At 40.5% G+C, this 12737-nt stretch overlaps 1 protein-coding gene across 4 annotated transcripts in view; it reads right to left on the bottom strand.

Moving 5' to 3' along the window:
• TTC39B (tetratricopeptide repeat domain 39B) overlaps positions 1-12737 on the bottom strand; it is a 130920-nt gene that overhangs the window by 61499 nt on the left and 56684 nt on the right. The window lies entirely within an intron of this gene.

Raw genomic sequence — 12737 nt, 5'->3', positions numbered from 1 at the left:
ATTCTACTTTCATTGCTAAATAATATTCCATTGTATGGATAAAACACATTTTGTTTACCATTTTGTTAGTTGATGAATACATGTTATTTCCACTTTTTGAGTACTTTTTAAAAGATTCATTTACTTTAGAGAGAGTGAGAAAGAGAAAGGAGATGGGGGGAGGGGCAAAAGGAGAGGGAGAGAATGAAACTCTCAAGCAGACTCCCTACTGAGCACAGAGACCAAAGAGGGGCTTGATCCCACAACCCTGAGATCATGACCTGAGTCAAAATCAAGAGTCAGATGCCAACCTTCTAAGCCACCCAGGTGCCCCCACTTTTTGGGTATTTTGAATAATGTTGCTATTAACTTTCATGTACAAGTTCTTATGTAGACATATATTTCATTTTTCTTGGGTATATACCTAGAAAGGTAATTGCTGAGTCATATGGTAAGTTTATATTTGACATTTCAAAAAGCTGACAATTTTTCCAAGTGGCTATGTGATTTTACATTCTTATCAGCAATGTAGGAGGGTTCAAATTTCTCAACATCTTGACCAGCACTTCTTCTTAGTGGGTGTGATGGTATCACACTGTGGTTCTGACTTCCATTTGCCTGATGAATAAGGATGTTGAGCATCTGTTTCAGTACTTAATGGCCATTTATATATCTTCTTCAGAGAAATGTTAACCCAAGTTCTTTGGCCATTTTTTAAATGGGCTATTTGTCTTTTTATTATTGAGTTTCATAATGCTGCAACTTTTAATCACTAGGTAAAACTATTTTCAAACGAAAATCTTATAGCTACTTTTTATACTTTCTCCTCTCATTTAAATCATAATTAGTAAAATCAATTCAAATTTAATTTCCCGGGCAGCCAGGGTGGCTCAGAGGTTTAGCGCCACCTTCAGCCCAGGGTGTGATCCTGGAGGCCCAGGATTGGGTCCCACGTTGGGTTCCCTGCATGGAGCCTGCTTCTCCCTCTGCCTGTGTCTCTGCCTCTCTCTCCCTCTCTCTCCCTCTCTCTCTCTCACTCTCTCTCTGTCCCTCATAAGTAAATAAATAAAATCTTTAAAAAACACACACACACAAATTTAATTTCCCCAGTAAATCCAACACAACATCCTATGTTCCTGAACAATGACATAAAAGCAAGACCATTTAAAAAAAAGTAAATGAAATTTCAAAAATTAATAAAAAGACACTTAGTATCCTTTAAGCTTTTTCAGCAAAGCTAAAATCTCTCTTTTTGGGGAGAAAAGGCATGAAAGTAAACAGACCAACTGTCACACTCTGGGAGGCACCATTTATATAATCTATAGTCTGGATTGTGTCCACTGGAGTTATAAACACAAGACTCCAGTGGACACCACCACCAGGTTTCTAGGAAATCTACTGCTAAATATTGTTGATCAGCTGTGTTTCTTACTAAAGAAAACTGTTCACCAAAACAAATTCTACCCAAAGGATGAAAATAGCCATTCTCACTTTGATCTCAGTGATCAAAGAAGAGGGAAGGTGTGGGCTGCTGCAGCTGGTATGGCTGCAGAGCAAAAACAGCCCGGAAATCAACAGGTACCCCCAAATACACTGCACTGCCAACCTAAACCCTAGGTCTATCACCAGTGCTAGCTACAGAATCAAAGCAAAGGAATGTCACCACTTTTTCTTCACTCAAGTCCTGTTCCTTTAGAGAGAGATCTACAAAGCTAAAAAAAAAAAAAAAAAAAAAAAAAAAAAAAAAAAAAAGGACAGCACCAACAAAATATATAATTATTCTATTAAGTCAGATACATGCTTAGACTTATGACAAAGCCTTCCTCAACCAAAACTATAAACTTTCTTTCATATCATCTGTAGAGCTTGAGTGATTTTCTATTCTTTGTGCTTTTCTATGTTTTTTTCAAAACTTAAAAAGTGATCATGCACTATTTTTAGTAATTAGGGAAAAATATATATTTTGAGCAACTGAAGTTCAAATTCATGAAGGGAGTATTCAAATATTAATTTAAGGAAACACCCTCTGATTACCCCTCTTCCACCACACACACAGCTTACAATAGTTCCGTGGAATCATGCAAGAACAGTGTATTATTTTTAGTCCTTTCCATGTAAGGAAGTTAGAATACATCACTACGTAATGTGTTTCTAATGTAATTTTAGACCTTTTCGAACTCTTCCAAATTTTCACTACTTTGAAAAAGGCAATATTTAAATGCTGTAGTTGCTCTAATTTTATCTTTTCTATTTCTTACACTGACAACAAACTTCAAAGCTATTTTAAGTTTTGAACTTAAAATACCTGTAATAATATAATCCTGAATTGTTTTCAAACTTGTTATCTTATATATACATTTATGATCACAACCTGATTTTTAATATACCTACTTATTTGTTGAAAATAGGTTTATTCCTTTATTGAAAGGAATTGGCTCCCACAGGTGGAAACCAGTAGACACTATCATGAGTTCTTGATACTAGCCCCATTTCCATCTTTGGGGGATCTGAAAAATGCAGTACACAGGGCCCTTGTGCATGTCCAGCAAGCTATATGCCAAGTATTTCCTTAGCTTTATATGAAAGATGGAAAGTGGGATGCCCAGGTGGCTCAGTGGTTGAGTATCTGTCTTTGGCTCAGGTCATGGTCCTGAGGTCCTGGGATCAAGTTCTATATTGGGCTGCCACGGGGAGCCTGCTTCTCCCTCTGCCTATGTCTCTGCCTCTCATGAATAAAAATAAAATCTTTTTAAAAAAAAAGAAAGATGGAAAGTGAAGGTCCATTAAAATAAATGGATTCACTGGAAAGGTACTTCCTTTTACCCTAATTCTACATTGTAATTAGAAATTGGGATTAATGGGCACCTGGGTGGCTCAGTCGGTTAAGCGTTCTGTCTTGGGCTCACGTCATGATCCGGGAATCCCATGTGGGAGCCTGCTCAGTGGGGAACCTGCTTCTCCCTCTCCTCCCCGCTCATGCTCCCTCACTACCTCTCTCCCTCTCTCAAATAAATAAATAAAATCTTAAAAAACAAAAAAAGAAAAAATTAGGATTAAAATTTAAAAAGGTAACCAACTCTGCAAAAATAAATAAATAAAACTGGAAAAGGTAGCAAGGAATGGACTACAATCTAAAAAAGTAATCCACTAAATGAAAGGGTTAATTTAGTAAATTAAATTTTAATTTTCACTCACAAACATCTAGGAGCACGGTACTGTAGGCACTATTAGGAGTTAGACACATAAAGCCATACAATTTATTATCTCAAAGATGATATCTGAGACTAAATTATAGATTTTAAATAACTTACAACTGTTTACTACAATGTTGCTAAGTCACATCTTTTTTTTTTTTTTTTAAGATTTTATTTATTTATTCAGGAGTGACACAAAGAGAGAGGCAGAGACATAGGCAGAGAGAAAAGCAGGCTTCCCTCAGGGAGCCCGATGTGGGACTCGATCCCAGGACCCCAGGATCACGACCTGAGCTGAAGGCAGATGCTCAACCACTGAGCCACCCAGGTGCCCCACACATCTTTTTTTTTTTCTATTTATTTGTGAGAGCAAGCAAGAGACCACGAGTAGGGGTAGGAGGGGCTGTGGAAGAGGGAGAAGCAGACTTCCCTCTGAGCAGGGAGCCTGATGTGGGGCTTGATCCTAGGACTCTAGGATCATGACACGAGCCCAAGGCAGACTCTTAACTGAAACACCCAGGTGCCGCAAGTCACACCTTTTTTTATCCTGCTTATAAGTTCGTAAATTTGGATCAGAAGTCCAACTGGGGCACCTGTGTGGCTCAGTTGGTTGAACGTACAACTCTTGATTTCTGCTCAGGTCATGATCTCAGGGTCCTGGGATGGAGGCCCTGTAGAGCTCCATGCTCAATATGGAGTCTGCTTGAGGATTCTCTCTCCCTCTGCCTCTGTCCCTGCTCTCCTTCGTGTGCACATGTTCTCTTTCTCTAAAATCAATAAATAAATCTTAAAAAGTAAAAAAGTCCAGCCAAAGCTTGCATGCCTGTTCGCAAGCAGTACACCAAGCATTCTCCAGGCAGACCTGCCATGCAAGCTGGAGACACTGACTGCCTGAATAAATAGGCAAAGGAACAAATGGAGGTCAGCAGTACTCCCATCTGCTCCCAACAACCACACCTGATCTGAGAACCACGCTGTTCTAAGAGCACCAACAACTCGATATGCAACTAGGAGCCAACAGCAAGGGCCGAAAAGGACTCAAAGCCAGTTCAGCAGAAGGAAGTGTTCGAGACAGCAGAGAAACTAAGGAAAAAGGAGAGTTAGAGGAAAGTAGAGAAAAGGAAAGAACAAATATTCCCTCCCTTCCTCATTTGGGGAAGGTTCTAATGCCCTCTCCAGACCACTTTCTCTAGACAGCATCCTACTCCCAAATGACTCAAAAAAAACATAAAATAATGTGTATACAGAGAAAGAATAAGAAAACAAATGTGACAAAATGTTAAAAATGGATTAGAGATATACAAAAGTTCTATTATTCTTATACCCTTTGGCTAAGTTTGAAATTATTGCAAAATAAGAATGTTTTTAAAAGACAACTTAGATGACCCTGGAGCAAAGGGCAAAGAGAGGTCAAATGAGAGCAGCCACAGACCTCAGGCACCCATTGACCAGCCAGTGCCAATGGAGAATGCCAAGCCCTTGGGGTCATGGGCACATCAACAGATCCAGCATCGAAAGTGCTTTGGTGGCAGAGACAGTAGGACAGAAGTTAATGCAAAAACAAGTAGATGAGGCTGTCAACCAGAAGGCAATTCCCAGAGGAGGGCTCCATCTCCATGGAACTTTTTCCAGCACCTACATGCTGTTGGAAGGAGGGATGGGGTGACCTTTGAGAAGGAAAATGTAGGCCTGATACAGAGTTTAAATTTTTACTTGACTGGGCACTTACCCTTCCCACGAAAACCTGCGTCACTCCAAGAGAGACTATTGGAAATGTAAACAGATGATATGATCATTTATTGACCACTTAATGTTTTCTTCTGTCATCTTTGGGGATGAGAGTTCCAGAGCAAAGTGAGAACAGTTGAAAAGAACAGAACCTCATTTTCACATAAAACATAAAGCATGCCTCAAAACCTTCTCAGTAAGAAAATGAACAGTAGGACTTGCTGTATCTCCAGAAAAAAAAAAAGAAAGAAAGAAAAAAAAGAAACTACCCTAACAGATGCTGTTTTTCTTGCCCACAGACACAGCAAATCAGACAGCGCTGGAAACTAAAACCAAAGCCTGTATCTTCTCAAATTCTTTCCTTAAGCAAAGCAAATTGTACTTCTTCACGTTATTTAAAACAAACAACAATGGAATGTCAGATGGGCAAGAGATAGAGGCATCTCTTATTTCGTTTGCCAGTTTTCAATCTAAAAAAAAAAATCCTTTCCCTATTGAAGTGCTTTCCTATTTCCAACACAAAGCTTGTACCTGTTCTACTCATCACCCTTTCTCACTGCCCTATCTGTAGTATGATGTCGGAGAATGCATGGTGGCACACAAAGCAGAAGGCTGGGTTTCCATCCCAGGTGTACCTGTCACTTGCAAGCAGTGACACATCAGACCATTCACTCACTGCTGGGGATCTCAGTGTCCCCATGCACACAAACAGAGAAGGGATACAAATCATAGAAAGCAGAAAGTTGGTTGCCAGGGGGTGGGGAGAGAGGGCAGTGGGGAGTTATTGCTGAATAAGTCCAGAGTTTCCACTTTCCCAGATGAAAGAGTTCTGGAGACAGACGGTGGTAATGGTTGCACAACAGTGTGAATGTACTTAATGCTGCTAAAACGTATGCTGAAAAGTGGTTAAGGTGGTAACTTTCATGTTAGGTGTATTTATCACAATAAAAAGAAACGGGAGGAGGGAGGAAAAAAAAAAGCACACACACAGACAAAGAGCCAGAGGACAGGTAACCATACCTTCCCTGTCTACCTCACACGGAAGTTATGAGGAGGAAATGAGCTCCATTCTGTAAAATAACCTTTTTGGCTGAAGTACCACATAAATTTGGTGCTGATGTTAAGAGTTAAGTGATAGGGCCCAAGGACTTCCCATTAGACAGACCACTGCATTCCTGCTATTTGGCAGCTGGGTATGGTTTCAGTTTGTCTCTCAAAATAGGAATGCAGATATTTTCAAGATGCAGAGTAAACACAGGTTTTCGGTGTCACACTACATGGGGTAGGGGCAGGGAGGGGTGATTATCATGTCTTCTGGAACATTACCAACTACAACAAAGAGTAGACAAAAGAGGAATTTTTAAAAAGCAATGCTGAAAAAAAGTTTTCCTTACATTTGGCTCACCATCCATGAAGGAGAGAAAAAAAATAAAGGCTACCTGAAAGTCATTTTTGTGGGTTTTTTTTTTTTAAGTTACATAATGTGTTTCTCCTATCGGTTCCCTAGTCAGAATTTAAAAGTCATCATAGCATGATTATCGCTTTACTTTTAGTTGTGGTAAGTAGATATGAGCTTTTTAAGGTCAGGAATTCTGTGTCCTAGCACAGAGATGCTCAATGAGTTTTTGATGAATAAATGACATTGTATTTTTGCTTAAAGATTATTTATCCACTAGAGACACAGAGAGAGAGAGAAAGGCAGAGACACAAGCAGAGGGAGAAGCAGGCTCCATGCAGGAAGCCTGATATAGGACTCGATCCCGGGATTCTGGGATCCTGGGGTCATGACCTGAGCCAAAGGTAGATGCACAACCACTGAGCCACCCAGGTGCCCTGACATTTGTATTAATTCTGCATTAGTATCCTTGTGCCAAATACATTCTCAACACCTTACCTTTTATATCTTGTATGTAGATGGAAAATACTCATGAGTATGTTATCATGGGAGTCCTTCATTTATAAACAAGTAGCCCTCAGTAAATATTAGGTAAGACAAACCAGAAGGGGATGCATATAAGTACTCAAGTAATTAAAGTTTAATTTTCTTTAGCTCCTCAATGTGTGGCTGTTTTCAGAGTGTGCTGTATATACTCAGTCTATGATAGCAAGCAGGCACACAAAGTGGTTTTGCTATACAAGGATGCTATTGCTTTAAAAACAAAGAAACAAAAACCCCTAAGCTAACATTAAGGAGGGGGTAATGGCACATAAATGCTATATATTCAGACTCGGTTTGCTGGAGCACAGAAAGGCTCAAATTCTGGCCCGTCCAGTGCTCAAGAAGACAATGGGTATATAATCCCAAAGCACAAAAGAAATTCAAGTCTTATTCCCATACTTCCCTGTTTCCTAAAATACAGTCAGTCATCTATAAGGACTTGAAATAAGATATTCTATAATCCGCTGATAGAAAAACAATCACCAACAAAGAAATCCATTCATACTACTCACATGGTCACTAAAGACTTTCCACACCTGTGGACTGATGAACTATCAAAAGAAAAGTAAATCATGCAAGAAATTCATATCAAACTCATATCCACATAATCTGCCCCTATATGCAGTCTGCCCTTTTAAAATGAGCCAGGGGTGCCTGGCTGTCTCAGTCAGAGGAGTGTGTGATTCTTAATCTTGGGGTTGTGAGTTCAAGCCCCACGCTGGATTACTTAAAAAATAAAATAATTAAGATGAGCCAAAGACATCAGCATAAACGTGGTATAAAAAAGTGGAAAGCATGGGGTGCCTGGGTGGCTCAGTTGGTTGAGCGTCTGACTCTTGATTCCAGCTCAGGTCATGATCTCAGAGTCATAGAATCAAACCTGGTAGAAGGGAGTTTCATGCTCTCACAGAGTCTGCTTGTCCCTCCCCTCACCCCTCTAGTAAATAAGTAAATAAAATTTTTTTTAAAAAGTGGAAAGCAAGTACAAAATATTAGGAAGATCTCTGGGCATAAGCACCCCCCCAAAAAAAATCATTTTTCATGACACATGTATCCAGGAGTACACTGTAGCTTTATTTAAAAAAAAAAAAAAAGATGAGCAGAGGGCTGCCTATATCCCAAACAATCTATGGCCAATGGACATAATACAACAGCTTTTCAAGGGGTACTTCATCTTTTTCATCTATTATAGGAAAGACCAATTAGCACACTTTTCATTGAAAATGCAAAGACTGACCATGGATACTGGGACTCAGACATTTTTAAAGAATCCTAGTTCATTTCTTCCCCACTAAGATATGAAAATCTTAGTGGATGACATAGCAAAAAGAGAAACCACAGAGCCTCAAAATCCCCTACTTCATGACAGGCTTCAAGCTTTCTACTAATCAAATGAGAAGTTTGACACACACAAAAAAGGGAGAGGGGACATTAAAAAGTATACATTTAGTGGGTTATTTCCTATAAGTTTGTTTATAAGTCACTGCATTGGGAATCAAACATATTTTCTTTACAAGTAATGACTAATATTTCTCTATTTCTGTGCATAAACATACATACATACATAGGTACATATATATATACACATATATTAAATTCTCAGCCTCAGCTATAAACGCCTAGTAAGGGACAGCCCAGGTGGCTCAGCGGTTTAGCGCCACATTCAGCCTAGGGCGTGATCTTGGAGACCCAGGATGGAGTCCCACGTGGCGCTCCCTGCATGGAGCCTGCTTCTCCCTCTGCCTGTCTCTCTCTCTCTCTACTCTCTGTGTCTCTCATGAATAAATAAATAATCTTAAAAAAAAAAAAAAAGCCTAGTAAGCCCTAAATTATCAACAACTTTGGGCAGAGTATTAGAACGAGGAGCAAGGTATCATATAGGATTGAGCACACTCTCCTTGACCTCCCACCCAAGTCTCTATACTGTGTCAATGTCATCCTATTTATTTTTTATTTCTTAAAGAATTTATTTATTTATTCATGAGACACAGAGAGAGAGAGGCAGAGACACACAGGCAGAGGGAGAAGCAGGCTCCTCACAGGGAGCCCGATATCGGACTCAATCCCAGGACAGGAATCACACCCTCAGCCAAAGGCAGATGCTCAACCACTGAGCCACCCACGCGTTCCCCAGTCATCTTATTTAAACACAAGTCCACACAATCCTCACAATTTCTGAAAACACTTCAGTGGTCTGTCACCGCCCTTGCCACAGCTCCTTGTCAAGACACCCTTGGCATCTGTCTTCCTCTGACCAGCCTCCCCTCACTACAACTGCAGGACTCTCAAGCTTCTTGATGAACCCTGAAGAGAACATGGTGAAGGGGATCGGAGTATGTCACCCCCAAAGATGTCACTTTGACATAAAGACTGTTTTGAGCTGAAGTTGATTAGTTCTCACCCGACTCATTCTTGTGTAAAAGGAATAAATTTCTTTTTGTAAAGGTGTTTCCCTTTTCCACACCAGGAAGAGAAGTACTTCAAGGATAAATATCATCACCTGAGAGGACTCTTCTTTTATCTGCATAACAAAACTAAACAATAACATAAAAACTAAACAATCCTTACTTACCAGACATTTCCTGTGTTACCTTCCTACAATTTAACCTTCATCCAGAAGCCTAAAACCCCTTTTTGGGCCTAGCTGCTTCTCCACATTTTATCATTCCTCGTTTAAGATAGTATACAAAAAAGCAGGGTGCCTGGGTGCCTCAGTTATCCTGCGACTCTTGATTTCAGCTCAGGTCATGATTTCAGGGTCATTAGATCGAGCCTCGGGTCAGGCTCCATGCTGGGTATGGAGCCTGATTATCATTCTCCCTTTGGCCCTCCTCTCTCCCACTCTTAAAAAAAAAAAGTATATAAGCCCCAAATTCTAACCACCTTCTTAAGATATGTTTTTTGGGGGGGAACTCCCATGTGTATATGCAATTAAACATTTTTTTCTTCCTGCTAATCTTTTATCCATTTAATTTGCAGAGCCTAGGAGATAAGTTTAAGAGTGTAGAGGAGAAAGTTTTGCCTCTCCCTACAATGGCCTCTCATACCTCAGGGCCTTTGTACTTAATAACCCTCCTGCTACACCCAATTGATCATGCCCAGTATCTAGCAGTCTCTGCCTCAATTCAGACATGGCCTCTTTCAGAAAGCCCTGTCAAGTCAGCCTCTGCCCAGACTCCTGCCCATCACCCCAGGTTAGGTCAGTCACCCCTTCATCTTTGCTTCTCTAAACCACAGCATTTATCCCACTACATCCCAATGACTATTTGTTTTTGTTTTTGTTTTTATACAGTTTGTTATCTGTATCCCCCAATAAATTCTAAGTGCCTGAATGACTATTAGTAGGCCAAGAAGTTTTCTCTGTTAAAAGAAAAAAATCCACAGGGTGCCTGGGTGGCTCAGTTGGTTAAACATCTGCCTTCAGCTCAGATCATGATCCAGGGTCATGGGATAAAGCCCCACGTCCGGCTCCCTGCTCAGTGGGGAGTCTGCTTCTCCTTCTCCCTCTGCCCATCCTCCATCCCCACTCATGTTCACTCTCTCAAATAAATAAACTAAACCTTAGAAGAAAATATCCTAACTAGTTCACTCGCAAGCAACCCCGAGGCAGCACAGAAAGACCTCTGAATCAGAGCTGCCAGGGGAGGCAGGTCAGGTAGGCCAGGGATTCTTCTTCAAAGCCAAGGCCAACCAAACACCTTTACAGGTTAAGGCTCTTGCTGTTATTTTTGCTTTGTTTTGTTTTATTTGGATGGTTGGTTTGGGTCTGCTCTTTGCTTTTAATTCTGCTTTTGGTTTCTTAGTGTCTTCTAATACACTATGATGAAATCAACGGCAGCTAGGAAATTGGATAACTGGCCCCATTTCAACTTGTGTGACCTCTGTCCTCCCTCTCTACCTGTCTGTAAACTGAGGAAGTAGTATAAGAATGGCTCTTAAACCTAGCTGCCCACAGTCACCCAGGAAGCCTGTAATAACACTGTTCTCCCACTGGAACTCAGGTAACTGCTGAGCAGCCAGGTTTGGAGACGACCAGATGGGGCAGAGTTCTGGAATCAAGTCACACCTGGGATCCAGTTCTAATTCCTCCACATACTTCCTGTGTGACCTTCAGCAATTTAACCTCTCTGTGTACTTTGGTTTACATGCTTGTTACAGCAGAGATAGTTAAGCAGTTTCAATTCAAATGCACCAATTCAAATTTACAATTAATCGAAGGGAAGATTAAGGTACGCAAGGTATGCAGAATACCAACTAGTGGCTGGCCCACTATAGATGTTTACTAAATGATAGGGAAGTCCTCAACCTCCGTCCCGTGTATTCCTCATGGCACCCTAACATTTCTCCACTACAGCCCTTAAGAGTTTCCAGAGGGCAGGGCATCTCCACCATATTCTCCACCCATCCCCGGTGCCAACAGGGTTCCCATAACATCAGAACAGACACTCACTAAAATACACTAACATAACCAATTTCCCTTTCCCTCTCACTACACTTAACTGTGAGCTCCTCCAAAGCAGGGACCATTTCTTATTTACTGATCTGAAACCAGCACTTAATAGAGTGCCTATCACATGCTTGTTGAACTAATTATTTTCACAATCTCTTTCCAGTTCAAGTAAACCCAGGATCTGCACTTGAGAAGATCTGGGACAGAATTAGTTACAAGTATTCGTATGCCGTTCATATATCTGGCCACAAACTATCTGTACTTCTATGGTTGAAAAATTACCATTGTTGTAATGAAATAATGAGGTAATTTTGGAATGCTCCCCTCAACTGCTAAAAATATCTGCTCCATGAGGGCACCTATAATGTCTTCTTCAACATCATAGCCCCAGAGCCTGGCAAGAGCTTTGCAACAAATATAAACATTTAGTGAATGAACAAATGCACGCATGCATGTAAGTCCCTTACAAGTCTGGATAAGGCCGATTATCCTATTTTTAGGAATCGCTCCTAATTAAATTCAAAGTTGCTACATTTAGATCTAACAAAACGTTTAAAAATAAAAACAGCAGATGTTTGATCTCTGGGTGGCAGAGTTTCTTTTTTCAAATCCTTGATTTATTTCACATTGCAGGAAATCGACCAAAATACTGATACCCACAAAGCTCATACGTCACCCTCAGTCAGATATATTCTACATCCACAAAGATGACTATTCTGGTTGTTATTTACAAGTATTTTGACTCTTGATCTCTGAACAAATCAACTTTTAGGAATTGTTTTAGCTAATGTGATTTTTACAATAAAGGGATGAGATCAGTAACCAAATGATATGAATCACTGAAATCCTACGACTTTTCATTTAACAAAGGCAAATCAAGAACATACCCGGGTTTTGATGGGAACCAAAACTTAAACCTCTACCTTTACAAAATGTTCAAAGTTGATTCAATGATAATTCAGTAAGGATACAGTTGTAGCCTTGAGTGAATTTCAAAGGGGGAAAGTGGGACACAGTGACTCAGGACAGATGTTTAGGCTAAAGAATCTACGTCATCAGACAAAAATGGCACCAATTCAAATGCACAATTAGAAAAGGGGTGGTCATGCAAAGGTCACTTTTTTGGTAACTCCCGCTCCTTGTAAGGGGCGACAAGACACCGGGAGAGGCTAACCCAGGGCTTCACAGTGAGATGGAAAGTCCAGGACTATCAACCCACGCTATTCTGAGAGCCTGCCAGTGCACTTAACCTTTCTTTAAGGTTTTAATCACCCTAACAAAACAACACTCTATAATGAAGCCAGCAAAGGCCATATAACACACACAGTGGATCCACAGTGAGCCGTCATCACCCTTCCATTGTTCTGCAGCCCCATGCACACCTTGCAGCATCAGTATACCAGCCATGGCATCCTGAGAAGACCACAGCCTCTGCAGCAGCAAGATT

This window comes from Vulpes vulpes, chromosome 12 (assembly GCF_048418805.1).
Source record: "Vulpes vulpes isolate BD-2025 chromosome 12, VulVul3, whole genome shotgun sequence".
Classification (NCBI taxonomy): domain Eukaryota; kingdom Metazoa; phylum Chordata; class Mammalia; order Carnivora; family Canidae; genus Vulpes; species Vulpes vulpes.
The sequence above is the reverse complement of the archived record's forward strand: the minus strand, read 5'-3'. Positions and strand labels throughout refer to the sequence as shown.